Here is a 23,301-nt window from a genome sequence, read left to right as displayed (position 1 = left end):
TTACGACGTAAAAATCCAATCATAGAAAAAGCTTTAGAGATAATGTAATCAATATGTTTCGAGAACGTAAGTCCTGAATCGAAGATTATGCCCAAGTCTTTGATTTCCTCTTTCCTACTAAGTATAATATTGTTCAAAAAGTAATTAAAGATGAATGGATTGGGTTTCTTCCTGTATGAAACCACGCAGCATTTGTCGGTATTCAAGTGTAGGTGGTTCATGGTACACCAATCTTGAAGATGTTTGAGATCCTTTTGAAGATTGGAACAATCTTCAATACAGCTGATTTGTAAAAATAGCTTTACATCATCTGCAAACATTAAGCATTTTACATATTGAAATATTTTAGGTAAGTCGTTTATGAATATTAAGAAAAGAATTGGCCCACAGTGAGTCCCTTTTTAATGTTGAGACTAAATTGCCTTCTGTTAATCAGCTGCTACAAACTATAACTCGGGAGGAGAAAAGTCTTTAGTTACAATTGACGAAGTCGGTCAACAACAACGTCCACCTCTCATAAAAATTTAAAAAAGAATAAAGTATTTTTGCAAAATACACTTATATGAGGTTGAAAATTATGTAAATTTTGGCAAAACCAACCATTTTAGTAAAATGTAATTTGGACTGGGTTTTTTTGTATTTTGAAGTTGCTGTGCTCTCCTGGAAGGTTTTAATTCAACATAAATTCTCAAAATTTTTAAAAGAGGTGTGTCTACAAGCCAAAATGTGTTAAAAATCGTAACATTAATTTTGAACCTCAAGGAATCGAAAAGTACGCAACCGATAAATCATTGCTTTTTTATATCTTTCTTCTTTTTTTTATAAAACTTTGAAATGATTACTATTACTCTGCGTTAATCAAATTTATCAACTATTTCATATCACTACGAGTATTACAATTTGTAAAACAAATAAAGCAAATTCAAAAAATTGGTGCTTCTGTATATTTTCGCTGTATGCTAAGCTCCATAAGCTCCGAGTAAATAATTGCGAACCGGTCGGAACCTAACTTTTTATAGGAAAACTTTACTTGGTTGGTCTTTATGGGACTATTTGATTCCAAAACTTAACAGCCAGTCCAATGGTTTTTTCAATTTCGTGCAGACATAACTAAATATTTTGGGACTATATTTTACCAGCTATATATGAAATGAGACTTTCAGCTATTAGTCCATAGATGTCGCTAGGAGTATTTTTAAACCTTCCCAAATGTCTTGTTTTTTTCGTCTGTCATCTATCAACAATATTCAGTTCATTGTTTATTACGTTTCATACAACAATGCATTTTTGTCGCTCTTAAAAATGTCGAATTTCGTGGCTTCAAACTACGTTTTGCGGACATCGTTGATTTTCTGTTATCAATTGAAGAAAAACGCTTCTCAAGCTCATCAAATGCTTATAGAAGCTTATGATGGACATGGTCTAAGTAGAGCACAGTGCTTCAGGTGATGATTTTAAAGGTCGGAAGATGAGTGTCGCATGAACTGTCTTGATGACAATGCACCGCCACATCGAACAAGAGCGACCCGGGAATTGGCGGAGATGTACGATTGGGAACCGCTTACTCACCAGACTTGGCGCCTTCCGATTATCATTTGTTTGCATCGATGGGCCACGCACTTTCCGAGCAGCGCTTCAATTCTCACGAAGAAGCCAAAAAATGGCTCGATGATTGGTCAAAGACGGCCAATTGTTTTGGCGCGGCATCCACAAATTGCCTGAGAGATGGGAAAAATGTGTCGCTAGCGATGGCTATTATTTTGATTAAATTTGTAACCATTTTTTGTTAACAAACGTTTGAAATTGAAAAAAACGATTTTGCGATTTTAAAAACTGTAGAAAATTCGGGTTGCAAGAAGAAGTAAACCACTTGGCGACTCACTTTTCAATTGAAGAAAATATAGGGAAAAATTATTAGTTAGAAAACTTGTTATTTTATTAAAATTTACGAATACTTAACTCCCAGCAAATAATTAATTTAATGTTTCTTCTTTTTTCGTTACAGGTACGTACCTTATGGAATTCCACGATAAGTATTACATTAATTGCTTCCAATGTGCCCAACGCAGCATGAGTATTGCACATAAGTATAAGTATGTATAGTGACTATAGTATATATACAAGTTAAATATCCAATTTTGTTTTTCAATAACTTTTTACTAAATGCAAAAAATTATTTTGTGTGCTGAAAATCTCTATATTGAGCTTTACGCACTTCATTGCTTTGCAAAGATTATAGATATTCTGATAGGATGATTACTTTTGCGCCACCTGGTACTACTTTGGTGAGTATAAGGCATGTTTTCTTTAAATGCGTCATTCTATTTGATGTGCCATGTGAATGTTTTATTTAAAATAAATACTTTTTTTGAAAAGGAGAAGTCTTTCTGCTCCTGAAAAAAAAATACTACTTTTTGGGAAGATGTGTAGATTCTTGTAAAATTGCAGTATATACGTAAATAGTTTTATCCTTCTGATGGTATCTTTAATTAAAAGCACAATCGAATATTTGTCTCTTTCTGTATTTCCTTTTTTGTCCTTGGAGCCAACAAACGCTTCGATATCCCATTTTATAGTTTCTTTTGATGAGTAGTTCTTGTTACTCATATGGAATTGAAGTCCACGGAAAAGGTGATAATCACAAGGTGCAATATCCGAAGAGTATGGTGGATGCGGCATTAGCTCCTGTGGTATGAGGTTTTGCGTTGTCGTGGTGAAACAAAACTTTGCGTCTATTCACTAAAGACGGTCGATTTTTTTTTAAGTATCTCATTCAGGTTTGATAGCTGATGGGAATAGTAATCAACAGTTATCGTCTGGTTTGGTTCCAGAAGTTCATAATAAACATTACCGGCCATACCCCACCAAATAGACAGGAGAATCTTCTTGGGGTGAAGGTTCTGGTGTTTCATCTTTATCTAACCAGTGGCGTTTGCGAACAGGATTATTGTAAAGGACCCATTTTTCATCACCAGTAACGATACGGTTCAAAAAACTTTCATTTTCAAGCCGTTGCAGCAGCTGAGAACACACATTCATTCTCTGCTGAAGGGTGGCGACGGAAAGTCTATGCGGAACCCAATTTCCCAGCTTTGAAACCTTTCCCAACTGAACCAGGTGCCTGTTAACTATTCCATGCGATGAATTTAACCTCTGAGCTATCATATCGACTGTCAAATTTGGCTCACCTTCCACGAGTTCGAGCAAGGCGTCAGAGTTGAAGACTTCAGGACGACCAGCGCGCGGGCATCCTCCACGTCGCAATTACCACTTCGGAATTTTGAAAACCACTTTTGCGCAGTCCTTACACTCACAGCATCCTCTCCGTGAACAGTGTTTATTTCTGCAGCAGCAGTAGTTGCATTTTTACCACTTTTATAAAAAAATACAAAATATGCCTCTTATACTCGTTCGAAGATTCCATTTTATTTTTTAGTAACACGTGCTTCTATCTGCGATTAAAATTACTTGTTGAATGCACAATATATCAAAGAAAATATAAATAGTTCCTTTATATTCCGCGAATAATTTTTTGTATGCAAAAGTGAAATTATGGGTAAAATACGCACGAACTTATGGACTGACCTGATATTCGTAGAGCTTCTACAGAGCTTCTCTTTGATATATTCCCCTTTAAGCATAATACGTTTCTCAGATCTTTCATGAAGTCAATTAAGGGTTATAAATACAATGAAAAAAAAATCATTTATTTAGGTTCTCGGAATAGGCAGAAATAGCTGTAAATCTGTAAATTCTTTTCCCGGAACTAAGCTTTAGCCGCAATATCTGCACAATAAAGAGGCTGATTAAGTTTTTTGAAGTCCAAGTTATATACGACAGCCAACTTCACCGTTTCGCACGGCCGCTTGCAATGCACATCTCGAACATAATTTCCTCTTATATTTTCCTTCGTAACTTTTTGAATGTTTTTTGTTTAAGTATAGCGTAATCTCTTTTCGAATACTTACGGATACTTTTTTCTATAATCGACTGATAAGATATATTTTTAATTCCAAAAAATCAAATCCATCATCCTTCCAGCATCCCGAAAAAAGAAGTTCATTCTTGCTTTATTGCAAAGATTTTCGTTGCTATTCGTGGTTATAGTGATGAGCTCAAATTACCACTACAATGAGGTTTGTAAATTTATCCCTGTTCTCCTTATTATTTAAAAACTAATGCGAATACTCGAGGTGCAATTTCTGTTAAAGTATGCTCCCATCACTTGCTCCATCTTGCGCAGACCATAAACACATCTTAATGATCATGGAGAATGTCAAAATTAACGAAGATGATACTTTTAAGCTTTATTATATTTAATTCTTTTTCCAACGCTTATTCCCCAGAACAAGTCTTTGGATATGTTAAACAATGTTTGAGGGCATCGCCTCAATGGGTAGTTGTGAACGCTGATTGTCTTCAATTGAGCACCAAACATGGAGGCTATAAGCCATTGCTTTTTGTAAGCAAAAATCACTATAAAGAGCATGGGGCATGGCTTCCATACTGACAATAAAATATGTGCTTCGTCTTTGTCGCAAAAAATTTGTTTTCCAAAAGTTCAAGGTTTTACCACAATTACATGGCTCAACGCAATATCCGTCATATTAAACAAGAATGGCTGATCGATTGTGACGTCATTCGTGTCATTGAGCTTTTGTTTACATTTTCGTTTAATGAGTTGTGTGCGTCTTTTGTGAAACTGAAGTTTACAAAAATACTGGTTTTATTTAACAAAGTCCATAATGATGAACGCGTTGTGGAACTGCCCAAATTTCAACAGCAAAAAGAACAAAAAAAACTTGTAATGACTTGGAAATTAAGCGATATTAATCTTTGAATATTTTTTTATACAACTGATTCCACGCCGGAAACAAGTTTTATATAAATATTATCATATGAAAAACATTTACTTAATTAAATATAACTTATTAGTTCTGTCATTCAAGCATCTAAATTATATTCTAATAAATATTTACCTTTTCGCTTACATAGGCGATTTCCAATGGCGCAGTCTGCTGTGTGCCATTACTCCGCATGATCTGTTGCCTGTAATTTCCATGGCGGAACAACTTTTATAGAATTTTCATAATACAATGAACCTTTATTTAAGAGTATTCATCATTTTTAATTACCAATCCCAATATTTTTTATACATTTGTCTCTTTGTTTAAACAATAGTTCCGTCAGTTAAATAATAGAACGATTCCTGTTGACATTTGTTCATTGTGTTCATTATTGTCAGCTGTCTTTTTTTTATTTCTATTAACTTCTAAGCGGCAGTTCAACTTCCAACACATTATATTTTTACCGATTAAATACGCAAGTAGATCCAGCTCTTCAGCAGGCATTGTGTTTGGGACAGATCGCAATTCCTTCTTTATACAAATTCCTTCATTCAATAATTGGCGACTAAAACCTGAATACTTAAATTTTTAGCGTTAACGAGTCTACCCTTACTTACATGCCCACATTTCGCTTGGAAGAGAATGTAGCTCGAGCTACGAGAGTCGCTTGAAAAATCTGAATTTTTCAAAAACCCCCACAAAAAGAAGTCCAGGGAGGTAAAGTCAGGTGATCTGGAGGGCCAGTTGATGTCGCCTCTTTTTGACACTAGACTTCCCGGGAATTTTCGTTGCAGAAATTCAATTGTTGCATTTACAGTGTGACATGGCGCACCGTCTTGTAACCGTGACCAGTAACCGTCTAAACCTTTCTCACGCATTTGCGGGCAGACTTAATGTGCCAACATCCATCGATATCGGTTTCCAACGACCGTTTCGTTTTCTCGGTAAAAATATGATTTGGCGCAAATACCGGCCCAAACAGTTACTTTCCGGTCATGCAATGGCGTTTCGTGGTTTACGTGTGGATTCTGAGCCAAGTTTGTTTATTCACACTGCCAGAGAGGTTAAAATGTGTCTCGTCAGTCATTAAAATTTGCTTCCAAAAATTGGGTTCAGTATCAACCATTCGAGCGACTGTTTGGCCCTTTTCCAAGCGACATGAATGGTTTGTAGGCAATATTCTTTGTGTCAATTGCACTTTATACGGAAACAAATTTAAATCATCCTTTGAAATGCGCCGCATTGCAGTTTCACTAACGCCAAAATGCTGAGCGCGACGACGATACGACACTGTTGGCTCCTGGGCAACGCTCTCCTTTACTGCTTCAACAAGTTCACTGGTACGTCTGGGTCGTTGATGAGCGACATGTTGACGATCTCCTACTGATCCTGTGCTCAAAAAAATTCGACACCAAACGGCGAATAGTATTGTCAGACAGTGCCTGTTTGACGCGATACTTTTTGCGGTATGCGCGTAGAGTTAGAACAATAGAACGACTATTTTCGATGTATAGCGTCACTATTTCAGCGCGTTGTTCGGTGTAAAGCGATTCATGATTGAAATTGTACGGAATTGACGTATCGAAAACATGTACATATGTTGAAGTCGATCGGTTGGTAAATGACAAAGTTATTCAGCGTTTACATACCGACATAAAATATTGCGCACCCTGTTGCTTTACATCCCTCCCATTCTCCAGACTTAGCTTCCACAGATCCTTGTTCCCTAATTTGAAGAAATGGCTGGCTGAAAAACGATTTCATTTAAGCGAGGAGGTGTTTGCAGAAACGAATTTTCAGACTTGGGCAAATAATATTAGTCGGAGGAGATTAACAAACTAGAAGAGCGCTGAACGAAGTGTATAACACTAAAAAGAAACTATGTTCAAAAATAAAAAAGGCTTACCCCAAAGAATTAAGCAGTTTTTATTTTTGCACGGACTTCTCAAACGACCCTCGTACTTACAGATGTTTAGCCAATAACATTTTAGGAAGATACTTGAAATGCGATATCATGAAGGCAGCTTAATTAGATATACAAGGTGGCGCAAAAATAATCACCCTATCGGAAGATTTATACTTTTGTGCCACCTTGTACATAGGAATGTTTTATTTACAATCCAAATCGAAGTCATTCCGGCCCAGGCTCACCTGTTCACAATTATCGTGGCTAATTTATGTTGCGGTTACCATTGCTATTATTTCAAACAACAAAAATATGGAGCAAATAAAAAATCTAATTAAAAAAAATGTATATATTAAAATAAAACCACGAAATTAGTAAACTTTATAGAATTCATAATATAGTTTTATACCATTAGTAATAAAAAACTAAAATATATAATACAAAAGTATGAGTATTAGGAAAAGATGTATGAAACATTGAAGATAAAGGTGTATAAAAATAGCTACACGGAAGGCAAACGGCGAAAACAAAATAACAAGGTGGTTCAGCTGTGAAGCAAGAACGATGATAATAGTTGAAAATTGCGAACCGAAAAAAAACACAATACAACAAAAATAGAATGTATAACAATAGGATTGGCATATAGACGTCGTCGACACACAAACTATAAAATGACATTGAAAAGTAAATAAATTGTTGGCAAACATTCGTCTGCGACGGACGCGACGACATTATCAAGAGATATTGACAAACAAACACATGCGAAATACAAACCCTGTAGGAAAAAAACAACCAAAGTTGGTGAAAGCAATTTTAGTACACAGTTAGCACTATTTCTGTGAGATCACAATGAATCGGCAACGGTGTATGTCAGTGTGTTGGTTTCAAGACCGACTGCCACTGCTGCCTACCTCTCTCTCTCTCTCTCTCTCTTAGCTTCACAGTCTGTGGTGCACCATAGCTTCATCGATAATCCACCTCCAATTCAGTCTCTCTCTTGCCTCATTTCTCCAATTACGAACGTTCATCGCTTTTAAGTCTGCTTCTATTTCATAAATCCATCTCTTTCTTCGTCGGTCTCTCTTTCTTCCTCCAATTGGATGCAAAGTAAACACCCCTTTTTGGATTCTTTCGTTGGGCATTCTTATGATGTGGCCCATCCATCTAATCTGCTGGGCTTTAATAAAACTTATTACATTTTCATCATCAATAAGGTTTTTAATTTAGGACTTACTTAGTACTATTTCGAATGTCTAGTGGCTTTCGACAGCTTATTTGACTTAAACGGGTTTTACTTTTAGCTCAAATGTTGCCTAATTTGTTATAGATAAGTTCTTAACCTACAACTGTGTATGTCTAATACTTTAATCCTCCGTTGGACACCTTTTTTAAAACCTGCGTGCGGACAACCGGGTGTGGCCTTTCTTCGTTCTGTTCGAGGATCCTTTTTAAAAGGATTATAGATCGATGGAAATTAAATTTAAAGAAGCTACCTGGAAGCTCAAGTCATTAGCTGTAATATGTAGAAATATATTCAATTCATGTCCAAAGTCGAAAAAGTCAGTCTGGCCAGACCAACGGGTGCCCAACGGAAGGGTAAATATTTCACTAAAAGCCACTAAATTGTTGGCTTGACGAATAAGAAAAATGCTTAGTACTTTGGAAATATTTAATTTAATTTAATTTAATTTAATTTAATTTATTTATTTAATGTCAAACAAAAATTCGGAACAGACATTTAAGATATAAATTTCAGAACTAAAATATTGTACAAATTTACAATATTTAATATTAAACGGTGTAAACTTAGATTAATTAATACTTAGGAAACTAAAATAACAAATATATACAGGGCCCGCCACCTATCGTTACGGATTTGAACTAGGTATTATTTGAAGAATGGTAACACTTAGCTGTCATCTGATTTGACAGAAAATTAGTTTTATTCTTGCGCTGAACGAAAATGGTTGTGTATGCGCTCAAAGAACGCTGGGAAATATTGCGACATTACTTTGAAAATCATGGTAATGTTGCAGAATGTGTACGAAAATTAAGTACGACAATGGGAAGAAGAAAAGCACCGATTGAAGCGTATGTGCGTTACTTTGCGAAAAAAGTAAGAGAGACTGGGTTGCTTATTGACAAACCAACGCGTGACCGACCAAAAACCGTGCGTACACCCGAAAATATTGCTGCTCTGGTGGAGAGTGTTCGTGAATCACCAGGAACATCAGTTCACCGTCGTTCTCAACAATTGGACATTTCGGAGACATCATTGAGACGAATTTTGCGTAAAGACCTTGGTATGACGCCGTACAAAGTCCAAATTGGTCCAGTTGTGTTCCACTATTAACCGGAAGGATTGTACTTCAAAATAAAACAAACAGTTTGGAAAAATATTGAGGTATAAAAGGTATAAAAGGTATATGGCGGACCCTTTACTAGGTATTATTTAGATTTCTTACATTGAAAGTAATTTTTTAATTGTGTTTGAAATACATGTTTGGCCCTAGGGAAGTCTAAATCCAAAAGTTAGGCGAGATAATTAAGGTCAGACAGCGTTCTAACGAGAGACGCATTGGCAATATACTCGTATACCTACTAAAGCCAACGCGAAAAATTTTGCAACGACGAAAATTTCTGCAAGGAACATTAAACTGTATTCATTCTAGAAGAACCGGGCAGTCAATTTGTCCATTAATGAGATCACAGATAAATGATACTGCCTGCAAATTACCTCTGACACTTAATGGAAAGAGACTAATCAAACGACAGCGTGGGTCGTATGATGGTTTTGGATCTGAGAAATTGAGTGAATGTAGTGCGAAACGCACAAAAATTTTTTGAACCCTCTGCACTCGATTTATATGGACTGCATGATAAGGTCTCTAAATAAAAGAGACATAATCTAATTTGGACCGAAAAAATGCAGAGTGTAAAATCTTAAGAGTATATGGGTCAGTGAAGTGCGATGAGTGACGTCTAACAATTTAGGTGCGCGATAAAATTACGCTTTGAATCGAAGAAAGCCCCTAAATCTTTTATCACATCAGACGATTTTGCTTCGTCTGATGTGATTGACGAGTATGTATAGTTGATATGATAAGAGGTATAAAGGGAGTTTTGAAACTTAGAAAATGAGATTTTATGACATTTTTCAATATTAAGAAATATACGATTCATATAGCACCAGGAAAATAAATTATTCAACTCGGACTGTAGGGCGGCTGAATCACTAGAATTTCTTATTTCAGCGCACACTTTTAGATCATCGGCATAGAGAAGAAAATTAGTGAAGGAAAAATACGAACAAATATCATTAATAAACAAAACAAATAACAAAGGTCCTAAAATACTACCCTGAGGTACACCAGAGGTGGCAGTGTACAGTTTCGAAGAAACTCCATCGATAACTACAGTACTGCATCTCTTTATTAAATAGGACCGAATCCTATCACCGAGACAAGCCAATTTAGTAACTAAAATCGTATAGGAGATTTTATCAAAGGCTTTAGAGAAATACGTTTATATCGCGTTAGCTTGGAAACTCTCCTGGAAGCCTACGTGCAGTACAAAAAAAAGAAGAAAAAACGGATAAGTTAGATAGCGTAGATCTTGCAACTACAAAACCATGCTGTCTAGGACTAATTACACATTTAACGCTAACTTTTATTTGACAACACATTCAAAAAGTTTAGATGCAGCAGATAATTTGGAAATTGGTCTATAATTAGCAATATCGCTTTTATTACCGCTTTTGAAAATAGGAGTGACTGAAGTCAACTTCCAATCGTCGATAAATATTCCTTCAGCCAAAGATTTGTTAAAAATTAGCTTAAGAGGTTGCACCAAAGAGCGACAATTTTTAAACAAATATGTCAGTCTTTGAAAAATCTCACATATAATCGGCCTTTCGAAAGACGCGCCTGGATGGTGTATTAAAATAAAAGTTGTAAAAATTTCGATTTCTTCAGATTTCACAATTTTTTTTTCTTAAATACGACTCTTAGCAATTACTATATATGTGAAAAGTAACATCATTTAAATGTTTATCATTAGCAGATCTACAGGTTGTCATACGACAGTTAAATTTTTAAGGACCCCCACACATTATCGCATTGAGTTAGCAATCTCGCTCCGAATGTATGTTTTCAGCTCTGGAATCGTTTTTGGCTTTTTTACATTGACTTTACTTTTCAAAATCCCTCCAACTGGTCTACCTGTTCTTTTTCTGTCCTTGAAATTTTTTCACCAACTTTTGACTTGTCGACTTATTCGGACGATTATTTCCACGAAAAAAATCACGAATTTTGTGTTATGTTGTTCTTAAAGATCGACTACTTTCTTAAGTTTCAATAATTTTAACGCGTTGTTTTATCGTGTCAAATTTTGCATCTATTTTACTAGGCAAATATAAAAGATGACACAAAAAAGGGTACCGTCTAAGAATTATTCACTACCTCCATCTTGGCGTCACTTTTAAAAGATCCTTTATATGTAATGCCAATGCTGGTTTTTATAGTATCACTAGTAAAGCTACAATTAGTGGTACCGTAGCCATAACGCCATAGCCGTAACTATAACTATAGCCGCAGCATTACAGCTTTACAACATTTGTCGATTAGTCATGCCGTAATCATAAACAGCTGATATTGAAGTAGAATTAATAAACATTGCATTTTGTCATAAAAACACGGATAATTTTCCACTAAGTCAATTAATTTTTCGTCGTGCATTTCTAATAACGTCCAAATTTTTATAGCAAAAATCTGAGCATATGTCAGGTATTTCACAACTGTTTATGGTTATGGGCCAAAATTCAAAAGATACATGCGGCTACGGATTTGGCTACGGCGCTATGGGAAGCGTTTACAGTGATGCCTGTATGTTTGATCAGAACAGCTGATTGCTATGGTTACGGTTATGACTAAGGTACGGCACCACTAGTTGCAGCTAAAGCCCGGGCAGATGGCATTTTTGTAGATTACCTCTTATCTCGTTTCACAGTTATCAGCTATTTCATGTTTTTAAAATTTGCAGGTCACATGCATAGATATTGTTTTAACGTTTCAGTTGATATCGAACTTTACAAAAGATTATGATTATTGTTCAGTGAGATAGCAGAAACCATTTCTGGTTTCGGTTCGCACATGGAGAATAGATAATTTTTGGTGGTGTACAATTGATCACATTTTCTGTTTATCGCGCTTTATCGTGATTGTACGAGTACAATTGACTAAGCCGAAGATGAGAGATTGCCATATGAATACAATTCTTAGAAAACACTAATAATATGAATTTGTTATTGCATATTTTTCTTTTTTTTCATGATTTTTCATCGTAATTTGTTTTATTTGTAATTTTTTTTTTTTTGTTGTTTTGATAAATTTGGTTGTGCCTGTAACCTGTCAGATATCAAACCTGTAAAACATCAAATTGAATTCAACTTAAATTATACACCAAGAGAATCGAAAAGTAGATTCGTCTATCCTAAAAGATTTGCAGTCTAATGAATTCGCTCTTCCTCATATTTTTCGTGTGCGTCTTGATGTTGTTCCATTAGTAGAATGGGTTCCATATTAATGAACAATAATCTAGTTGGCTTCAAACTAAGGTTAGGTTAGGTTGTAATGGTAGCCCAGAAAGTGAGCCCACTTGGACAAAAGAAGTTTGATTCAGCCTTTGTGATACCATTGCAAGTGGGAAAAAGAGGTGAAGGAAAACGATAGGACGAAAAGAAGAGGGGTGGGGGGTTGACTATTTGTGAACTATGAACGGTGACTTATTCGCGGCTATGTTAGCCGTTTTTTGCTACTGATGAAGTTCATCAGATTTTTGATATCAAGACCTGCTATGTCAGCAGGCGCAGAAAAGAAGTGAGAACCAAGATGCTTAAATCTTAGTCCCACGAGAGCGGAGCAGCTAAGAAGCAGGTGCTGAGATGATTCCAACTCATCCTCCATACCGCTGACGCAAAAAGGACTCGAAGTAATTCCGAGTCTCACGGCATGTATGCCCTGCGGATAGTGCCCCGTGTGGATGGCAACAAAATTTTAGAGCTGAGATTTTGTCATCCTCAGAATATCCCTCGCACGTGGCCAGAAGGATTTCGCGACCTCACACGTTCGTGTTCCTGCCCAGCACTCGCTGAGTTAGTGCAAAACCCATCCTTCCAGGAGTAGACCGCAGGTTGTCAAGGGGATCCCGATCGTCTCCTTTCGCGGGCACACTACCTCACAGGTCCCTTGTCTAGCCAGCTCGTTGGCTTCGCAGTTTCCGTCCATGTCACTATGGCCAGGTACCCAGATTATCCTTATGTCGCAGAATTCTATTGCAATCGAAAGTGAGACCAGTTTCGAGTGTACTATAATAGAGCCTAGGGCCCTAATTGCCGCTTGGCTATCGGAGTAAATATTTACCTTCTTAACAGTTTTTACGAAAGTAAGTAGCCAGTCAGCTGCTTCTTTGATTGTTTGGAACACACTGCAGTGATCCGATAACTTGAATTTGCGTTTGATGGGACCTCTTTGCAGAATACTCCTCCTCCAACCCTACCGTCCAACTTCGAGCTATTCGTGAACAGGTTAACCAGGCCCCAGTCCCCAGGTGTTGCCCCCGGTCCACTCCTGCCTTAAGGGAATATGGGTGGAGAAAGTTCCGCTTGGACTAAGCGAGGGTACACACTGATCCGTTGACAGGGGAATGAACTCAAAGTTTCTAAGGATGCTTGAGTGCCCATATGTGAGATTGAGCCTTTAGCCCAAACCCGTCAGTCTGATTGCGATACGTGCAGCGGCAATTCTGCCTGCGATATCCACAGGTACCACATTTAATATTACATTAAGCGCTAGAGTAAGAGTAGTTCAAAGTGCCCCACTGATGCCAATGAGTGCAGACCTTTGAACTCTCTCTAGGTTTTTAACTGATACCATCCTCTCCAGTGAGTTCCACCAGACAACGACTCCATATAACAAGATTGGCTTTATTGGCAAACTAAGAAGGCATAGAGTGCTTTTAAGGTCAGGGGATCTGAACAGTCTTCCCTATTACGCCGTATAAACCCCATTCTAAAAAAAACATTGGAGACAATGTAATCGATATTTTTCGTTAACATTAGCCCTGAATATTACCAACTACGTTTGATATGGTGCAAAATATAATCACAATCAAATGGATTAAGTTTTTTCCTGTATGAAACCACACAGCATTTCTCGGTATTCAAGTGCAGGTGGTTCAAGGTACACCATTCATGAAAATGTTTAACATTCTTTTGCAGACTGGTACAATCATCAATACAGCGAAACTTAACAACGACATCTGCAAATATTACAAATGAAATTTTACAAATGGAAATATTTTCGATAAGTCACTTATGAAAATTAAGAAAAGAAGGGGCCAACAGTGAGTCCCTTGACGTATTCCAGATCAAGCTTTATTCACTAATGAAGATTTAGATTGTGTCATTGTTACAAATATTTTTTGAAGTGAAACTTCTTAAGCGTCAATGGACGAGCGAGAATGGAGAGTAAAATTTCGAGGCTATGCAACGTTTTGGGCATTTTCGTTCCGCGAGAGAGAAAAAAGATATAACGTAGAGGAAAAAGAGAGAGAGAGAGAGAGAGCTATACCTTATATAAATCTTAGATACACCTTAGGCTATTTTTCCTTGTGGTTGCTAATTTCTAGTAAGAAATAACACTGCCTAATTTTTGGTGCTTGTTTGTTGGTGAAAACTTGTAGGAAATATATTTTTGGTGCCTACTTTTTGGCGTTATATGTCCTTGGTGCCTACTGTTTAGAGCGTTGTTTGGACCCAATTTTTTTGGTTTTTTTGTTTTTGCCGTTTCCTGGCTAGTGCTTGTCCATTCCGGCGTCGGTTTATTGGTATTGCCTTGCGGTAATTTGTGCCGTTGCTGCGGTCCTGGAGCGCTGCGTTTGTGTGGGTGATAAACGCTCGGAGTAGTGCGCGTTGTTGCCACGGCGTCCGGCGTTCTCCGTTTTTTGTAAATTTTGTATATTTTTATTCTCTGCAAATATTGTGAATTTATTTAGATATATATTCTATCTCTCTCTCTCCCTCTCTCTCTCGTTTTCTCTCTCTCGGGTCTCTCCCTCTCTCTCTCTCTCCCTCTCTCTCTTTCTCTCTCTCTCTATTTCTCTCTCGGGTCTCTCCCTCTTTCTTAGTATGCCTTGAAAGTTTCACTTCTGTTATGTGTACTACGCTACACCCAGTTTTTTTTATTTTTTTTTTGGATAGAATAAAATTATTTCGAAAAAGTGCTTTGTTAAACTATTGGGCGATAGTTGCATGCGGCATTTCGGCCTCCTGATTTACATGTAGATTAGCGTGATTGAGCATATTTCCCCAGCATCTGATGCAAAAGATGGATTTGTCTGGACATTTGTTTAAGAAAATTTCAATGGGTTTCGTCATTGAAGTGGAGACGAGTTTAAAAAATATGGAGCAGCAACCATCATGATAGGTGGATGGGCTGTTATTCAGTTCTGAAGTTGCCGGGAAGGCATCGTTGGTTGAAACAGGAAAATCTTCATATGATTTTGAAGAGGTTACGATAAAGTTAAAAATGTCTAATTTGTCTTAAGTTTCATAAACTTTTGAAAAAGTCACAAAAATCCGGCCCATTATCCCATATATATCTTCGGTGCTACTTCGGTGCAGATTCAGTGGATTTTCCTGCAGGGCGGTGATGTTGGAATGCACGCACAGGTATGCAGCACTGGCGCATAGCGTTAAAATTGTTGTTTTATGCTATATTATGCAAATGCGTTTCAACGCATTTACTAGTTTTGTTTTTATTTCTATTTTTTCACTCTATTTTGCCAACAATTAAAATTGTGCGCGCACTAGCATATAAAAGCATAAGTACATAAGTGGTATGAATGTATGTATGTATGTATGTAGATATGTATGTATGCGTGTATGTATGTATATACAGATTGTTATAATAAATATGCGCGTATGTACAAACACGTGTCCTACATATGTACATGTATGTGTGTACCTATCGAAATTCGTCTCAATGCCTCAAATTGGTGGCTTTCATAACAGCAACTGTTTGCCTTCTCGTTTGCCGAATTCACTTGTTTTGTTTGCACTGATTTTCGGCAGCAGCAGCACCAGTTTATTTGAGTAATTTATTTGCGAACTATTCACTTTCGTTTGTTTGTTTACTTAAAATTCGGTGCGCATGCGCATGGCTGTCAGTAAGTTTGGCAGTATTTGCTCTGCTTTTTTGTCCGAAATTATTCGTTTAGTGCGTGCGCGAAATAACTTAAATACTTTTAAAGAAATCAGATTTCGAGAGTAAAAATTCCACTTGGCAAATTTGGTGATTAATAGGCAAATTTACTTGTGTACTCGTGACAAGATTTTGGCATAAATTGTTTGCAAACATTTTTTTTTTTTTTTTTGGACCTGCAGATATGCATATCTCGCCGTTACAGTTTTTGGCAATTTCTACAAGAGTCGCTTTTATGTGCATATTTGATACGAGAAACTGCTTTTTTATTTAGAAATACATATTTAATATTTTTATTTGTTAATTATTTACATTTAAACATATTTTCAACATTTTCTTAGTCATATCTGTTAGTCTCCCAAAAGTTGTGGTTCAGTATTGGATGCGCCACAAAGTGTTGCAAATATTTTGAGCTTGAAATCGCTTGATCGTAATATTAACGGAAGATTTGTCAACTAGCTAAAAGTAATATTTTTGGATAAATGAACCCTGAGTTATTTAAAAAAGAAAAGTTTTTGGCAAAAATAGACGCGACCTGCTAGCTTGCACTGGTGTCGATATATGTATACCAAAAAATCGGTCGTCCATACCTGGAACACATCTTGGTAAACTAAAAATAATGTTTATTTTTTTACCCCATAAAACTCTGAAACAGCAAAATTTCAAATGAGTAGTCAGAGACGGATAATTTTGTATTTTTTTATGTAATTATTAAGGGGTTAGAAGCAGTCAGAATTTTCAAAACATTGCATATTTTTGCACATTTTTTTAAAGCATAATATCTTTAAAATATTGTGTGAAAGTTTGAAGTGAATCCGACAAATACTTTTCGAGTTATGCAACAATTAAGAAAGGACGCTCGGTCGCTCCGGAGCTCGATAGCAAAATTTTAAATGCGTTTTTCTCAAAACTATGTTTTTTGAACTGGTGATCACTTTAACTTAAAAACCACTTGGTAAATTTCAATAAAATTTATACTGCTTTTGAAAAACATAAAAAACTCGTGCCTGATCCAAGGATTTTTTTTAAATTTCGATTTTTTTAACCAATTAAATGTCGGTTTTTTCTCAAATATCTGAAAAATACTTCCTGAGGCTATCGTATTGATAATTTTGAAAAAAAAGCATCCATCAGGCACAAGATTGTCTATTAATAAAACTAAATTCTTTTATCCGATTGATTTTAGATGAATCTCCAAGGACTTGTGATGATCACCGCAAGGGACTTCTGGAGAAACGGGCTCCACACAAACAGCGATAACTTTTACAATTATTATTTATTTTTCCGAATTTTCCTAAATTTTATTTTCTGAATTTTTCTAATTTTTTTTCAGAATTTTGCTAAATTTTTTCTGAATTTTTCTAAATTTATTTTTGCGAATTTTCCTAAATTTATTTTTCCGAATTTTCCTAAATTTATTCTTCCCAACTTTTCAAAATTTATTTTTCTGAGTTTTTTTAAATTTATTTTTCCGAATTTTCCAATCTTATGTTTCTAAATTTATTTTTCCGGATTTTTCTAAACTTATTTTTCTGAACTTATTTTTCTGAATGTTTCTAAATTTATTTTTCCGAATTTTTCTAAATTTTCTAAATTTGTTTTTCTGAATTTTTCTAATTTTATTGTTCCGAATTTTCCTAAATTTATTTTTTTGAAATTTTTAATTTAATTTTTCCGAATTTTTCTAAACTTATTTTGCGGAATTTTTCTAAACTTATTTTTCCGAGTTTTCCTAAACTTTTTGTCTGAATTTTTCTAAACTAATTTTTGTAATTTTTTTTTTTGAATTGTTTTTATTTTTGTAACATAAATCAACTGACTTATAAAAAAAATTATTAAAAATCATCATTTTCCGGGTCTCTGACTACCCCTAACCCCTTAAGAAAAGCGCGTGAACGATGGCGTAGCGAACCCAACTGTAAAATCGCCATGTTTTGATTTTTAATATTCCTGCTCAGTAAGGCTTGGCAATTCATCATTAATCGCTGCTGAATTGCCAGAACAACGCTTCCAAATTACGCAAATTTACTTTGAAAAAAAAAAAAAATCTGTTCGCAGAGTTCAGAGCACTGACGGGCATCATTGGTCCTTCGAGCGCTATTGAGCCTTGTTTCTAAAAAATAACCAGCTAAACATCGACGACATTTAGCTCCAACAGGAAGCTGCAACTTGCCATACAGCACGCCTAACAATCGATTTATTACAATATTCAAGCCAGCATTGACGCCAACGACCAGATGTATTAGAAAAGGTAGTCAAAAATTGGACTGATCGAGTGGAACATACAACTCGTAGCAGCGGCGGCCATACAGGGTTTGACTGAAAAGTAATAAGCCTTGTTTTTAAACAGTTTTATTAAACCTTTTGGCTTATACAACTAATACCCTTCAAAATAGGACCCTTGAGCGTCAATACACCGCTGGTAGCGGTCCTTCCACTGCAGGAAACATTTTTTAAACTCATCCGCCGGAATCGCGTTCAATTCGGCTGTCACAGTTTTTTGGATCGCCTCGATGGAGTCGAAATGCCTCCCCTTCAGCTTTCTTTTCAGGCGCGGGAACAAGAAGAAGTCCGGAGGGGACAGGTCTGGGCTGTAGGGAGCGTGGTGAAGCACCGGAACCCCCATCTTGGCCAATGCAGCGGTGCAGAGGAAGGCGGTGTGCGCCGGCGCATTGTCGTGATGAAGGGTAGAATTGTTGACGAGGTCGGGCCGAACCCGGGCGACGCGGTTGTTCAGCCCAAGGAGCCCAAAAAGATGATCAGCTGCATTTTCGCTACTGCAAAATCCTAACACACTTTTAAAACAGTTTTCACGCGCGGAGCAATGTTGACTGCACCGCTGTTGCCAGCGAACTGGGACCGGTTTCTAGTGGAAGGGGAAGGTCCGACGATCATTTTCCCTCACCAGCCGATTCGGTTGATCGCTTGGCAGACGCCGGATAAGTGCCATGAAATTATCTACCAGAATATAATAAAAACAAAAATCATTCCAACAATATTGTAAAGGGTTTTCCAATAAGAGCTGTTATTGTGATAAAAGATCAATGGTTTCGTTGCTTGTGTGGCACGTAGCGCCGTCTTGTTGAAAATAAATGTTGCTCAGATCAATACCATCCAATTCCGGCCATTAAAAAGCGGTAATCATCTCTCGATAGCGCAATCCATTCATCGTAACTGTTGCCCCAGTTTCATTTTCGAAAAAGTAAGGTCCAGTGACTAGAATCTGCGGAAGATTTTTGGAACTTTGCACTTTGGCAACGCGAATATCGCAGACGATGAGCTGTATGAGCTTTACGACTACATAGACATAGCGCAGCGAATAAAGATCCAGCGGCTACATTGGTTGGGTAATGTCGTCCGAATGGATACAAACGGTCCGGCTTTGAAAGTATTCGATGCGGTACCAGCTGGTGGTAACAGAGGAAGAGGAAGGCCTCCTCTGCGTTGGAAAGATCAAGTGGAGAAGCGGTTGGCTTCACTTGGTGTGTCCAATTGGCACCGGTTAGCACGAGAAAGAAACGACTGGCGCGCTTTGTTAAACTCGGCCAAAATCGCGTAAGCGGTTATCGTGCCATTTAAGAAGCAGAAGGTCCAATGACTCCGCCGGACCATAAACCGTTGTGGAAATGGGCCTCATCAATCAAGATGATTTTTCGATGGAATTCCGGATCATTTTCATGCATTTCAACGACCCAATCAGTAAAGACACGACGTTGTTGATGATCGGCCGGCTTGAGTTCTTGTGTTAACTGGACTTTATAAGCCTTGAGACCCAAATCTTTATGCAAAATACGGTGTAATGACGTTTGTGGAATGCCTAATTCCAAAGATTGACGAGGAATGGACAGCCTGGGTTTTCTTCAACACTTTCGGCTACAACAGCAATATTTTCGGCTGTTCTTGAGCGGCGTGCACGGGTTTTATTCTTCACATCACCAACTTGTCCAAACCAATTTCTGTATTGCGGTCCGATAAGGTGCTTCACGATGTCCCAAAAATGTTCGAGTTTTACGATGCTAAATTTGCACCATTTTTATAATGAATTTTAATAATTTGAATGCATTGTTTAAGCGTGTATCGTTCCATTTTAATGATAGGCGTAGTTTCTACTTGTCAGATATTAAAAAATGGCAGCTTCGAAAGTGGCATCTTCTGAAATAGCGGGCTATTCCAAATAACCTCTGTTATTGAAAAACCCTTTATTATCATTTTAAGCTCTTGAAAAAACACCCGATACAAGCTTGTGTGATTTTTTATTGATTTAGGTATTTTCTTATTTAGGCCGAACTTCTACACTACGAACTACTAAAGCACTGCTTATTTGATATTAGGAAACGTAGAGAGTATGCAGCATAGAACACTGGATGAAAAACCGGTTTTAAATAATCAGGCCCATCACCCTTGCAAAATAGAAGTATACACAATTACTGTTGCTTTTCTATCTGCTGTTCAACCACACACACACATACATATGTACACAAACATCTACAAACATTTACTCCATCATTGCGGCCAAGCTAACTTAACTAGTTGTACATACATACATACATGTGCTATGCGCAGGTGCGTGTGTGCAAGCCTCAAGCCCAAATTTACTCGACCAGCATTAATGGAAAGCAAACTTCTCATACAAAATCACTGTCAGGCATAAGCATATATACATACATACGTATGTATGTATGTGCACATAATAGATGCCTACATATGTATATGTTTGCCGTATGCATGTGTATTTAGGTCCGTTATTCGGTGGGTTGGTTGGAAGCTTCACAGCCAAGTATATGTACATACTCTCATGCATATATACACAGATTGGCAGGTAGGTACGAGTAGGTTGGTTGGTTGGTTGGTTGGTTATACGAGTTGGCAAGGTGTCCATTAAGTACCGTTAAGAGGAAAGTTTGGATTTTCTCTATAACAATGCTTTTCCTCTTTTATTTATTATTATTATTTTTTTTTTTTGCGTTTGGTTCTCTATTTATTTTTCGCTTGCTAATGCACTTGTCAGCGTGAATTAAAGGCCGGCACTCTGGACCTGACTCCAAGCTAACGTGAAGAGTGTATGAATCGAGCCTATTACGCGAGCATTCTATGAAGTCTCATGCGCAAGAGTTTGCGTGGGTATCGTGTTTGTGTGACTGGGTGTGCGTGTGTGTATGTATTTAATTTATGTGTTTAATGTATTGATGTAAATGCATATTTGCGTGTATTTAAGCCATAACGTTGTCGGTTTCTATCGCGGCTAAACTTCCCTCAATGGCGGTAAATAAACTGACAATAACTCAGAATTTTTTTAGCTTCTATGCCTTTATATAAATACATATACATATAGTTTGTATGTAAATACATATATGTATGTACACTCATGATCAAAATAATAAACGGTATTAATAGTTTTCTTCGATTTTTTATTAAATTTTTCATAAAAATAGAGTCCATTCTACTGCAAATTTCCATAAATCAATGTTTAAAATTTTCCACAAAATTTATAGAATTTCAACAAGTTTTCATCAAATTTCAAAATTTTGGTTCAGAATTTAAAACAAAAAAATTCAGGTTCGCAGTTTTATAGCCCATTAAATTTTAGTGTCATAAAGTGCAAGTTTCAAATGCATAGCTAAACATTCTCGGTAATTTTTAAGAATTTTTCCCACTGCAAGGGTTGCGCATTTCCTCCATATAACAAGTGCAAGTCAATAACAGATCAAATCCTTGATCTCCTTGTGTTTGCGACTTGATTTTTAAATTTAAATAAAACTTTTTTTTCATTCACATTTAATTAAATTTTAATTCAAATTGAATTTTTCTAATTTTTTCCGAATGTTCCTAAACTTCTCTTCTGAAGTTTTCTACATTTTTTTTTTGGAATTTTCCTAATTTTTTTCTGAATTTTTTTAAATTTACTTTCGGAATTTTCCTAAATTTATTTTTCTGAAATTTTATAAATTTATTTTTCTAAACTTATTTTTCCGGAAATTTTCTAAATTTATTTTTCTAATTTTATTTTTCAGAATTTTCCTAAATTTATTTTTAAGAATTTTTCTAAATTTATTTTTCTGTTTTTTCTAAACTTATTTTTCCGAATCTTTCTAAATTTATTTACTGAATTTTCTTAAATTTATTTTTCCGAGTTTTTCTAAGCTTATTTTTTTGAATTTTTCTAAATCTATTTTTCTGAATTTTTTTGAATTTTCCTAAACTTATTTTTCTGAATTTTTCTAATCTTATTTTTCCGAATTTTTCTAATTTAATTTTTTTAAATTTTTTTTAATTTATTTTTCCGATTGTTTTTAAATTTATTTTTCCGAATTTTCTTAACCTTTTTTTCTAAACTTATTTTTCCAAATTTTTCTAAATTTTTTTCTTGATATTTTTAAATTCATTTTTCCGAATTTTCCTAAATTTATTTTTCCGAACTTTTCTAAATTTACTTTTTTGAATTTTTTTCGAATTTTCCTAAACTTACTTTTCTGAATTTTTCTAAATTTATTTTTCCAAATTTTTCTAAATTTATTTTTTTGGAATTTTTTTTATTTTTTCCCCGAATTTTTTTTAATTCATTTTTTGGATTTTCTTATCCTTTTTTCAGAATTTCTCTAAATTATTAATTTTTCGGAATTTTCTAAATTTATTTTTCTGAATTTTTCTATATTAAATGTATTTTTCCAAGTCGTCCTAAATTTATTTTCCTGAATTTTTCTAAATTTATTTTTCTGATTTTTTCTAAATTTGTTTTATCGAAAAAATTAATTTTTCTAAACTTATTTTTCCAAATTTCTTTTCTTGAATTTTTTTAATTCAGTTTTCCAAATTTTCCTAATTTTATTTTTCCGAACTTTCCCAAATTTATTTTTCTGAATTTTTCTAATTTTATTTTTCCGAAATTTTCTAAATCTATTTTTTTCTGAATTTTTCTAAACTTTTTTTCTGAATTTTTCTTAACTAATTTTTGTGCATTTTTCTAAATTTACTTTCCCGAATTTTCTCAATTTTTCTAAATTTTTTTTCAGAATTTTCCTAAATTTTTACTGAATTTTTCTAAATTTTTTTTCCGAATTTGTTTTTAATATTTTTCCGAATTTTTCTAATATAAATTTATTTGTCTCAATTTTTAAATTTTATTTTTCTGAATTTTTCTAAACTTATTTCTCCAAACTTTTCTAAATTTTTTTTCTGAATTTTTAAAATTTATTTTTCTCAATTTTTCTCAACTTATTTTTCCGAACTTTTCTAAATTTAGTTTCCTGAGTTGTTTAAATTATTTTTTCTGAATGTTTCTAAATGCCTT

This window comes from Anastrepha obliqua, chromosome 1 (assembly GCF_027943255.1).
Source record: "Anastrepha obliqua isolate idAnaObli1 chromosome 1, idAnaObli1_1.0, whole genome shotgun sequence".
Lineage (NCBI taxonomy): Eukaryota > Metazoa > Arthropoda > Insecta > Diptera > Tephritidae > Anastrepha > Anastrepha obliqua.
This window is presented reverse-complemented; position numbering follows the sequence as displayed.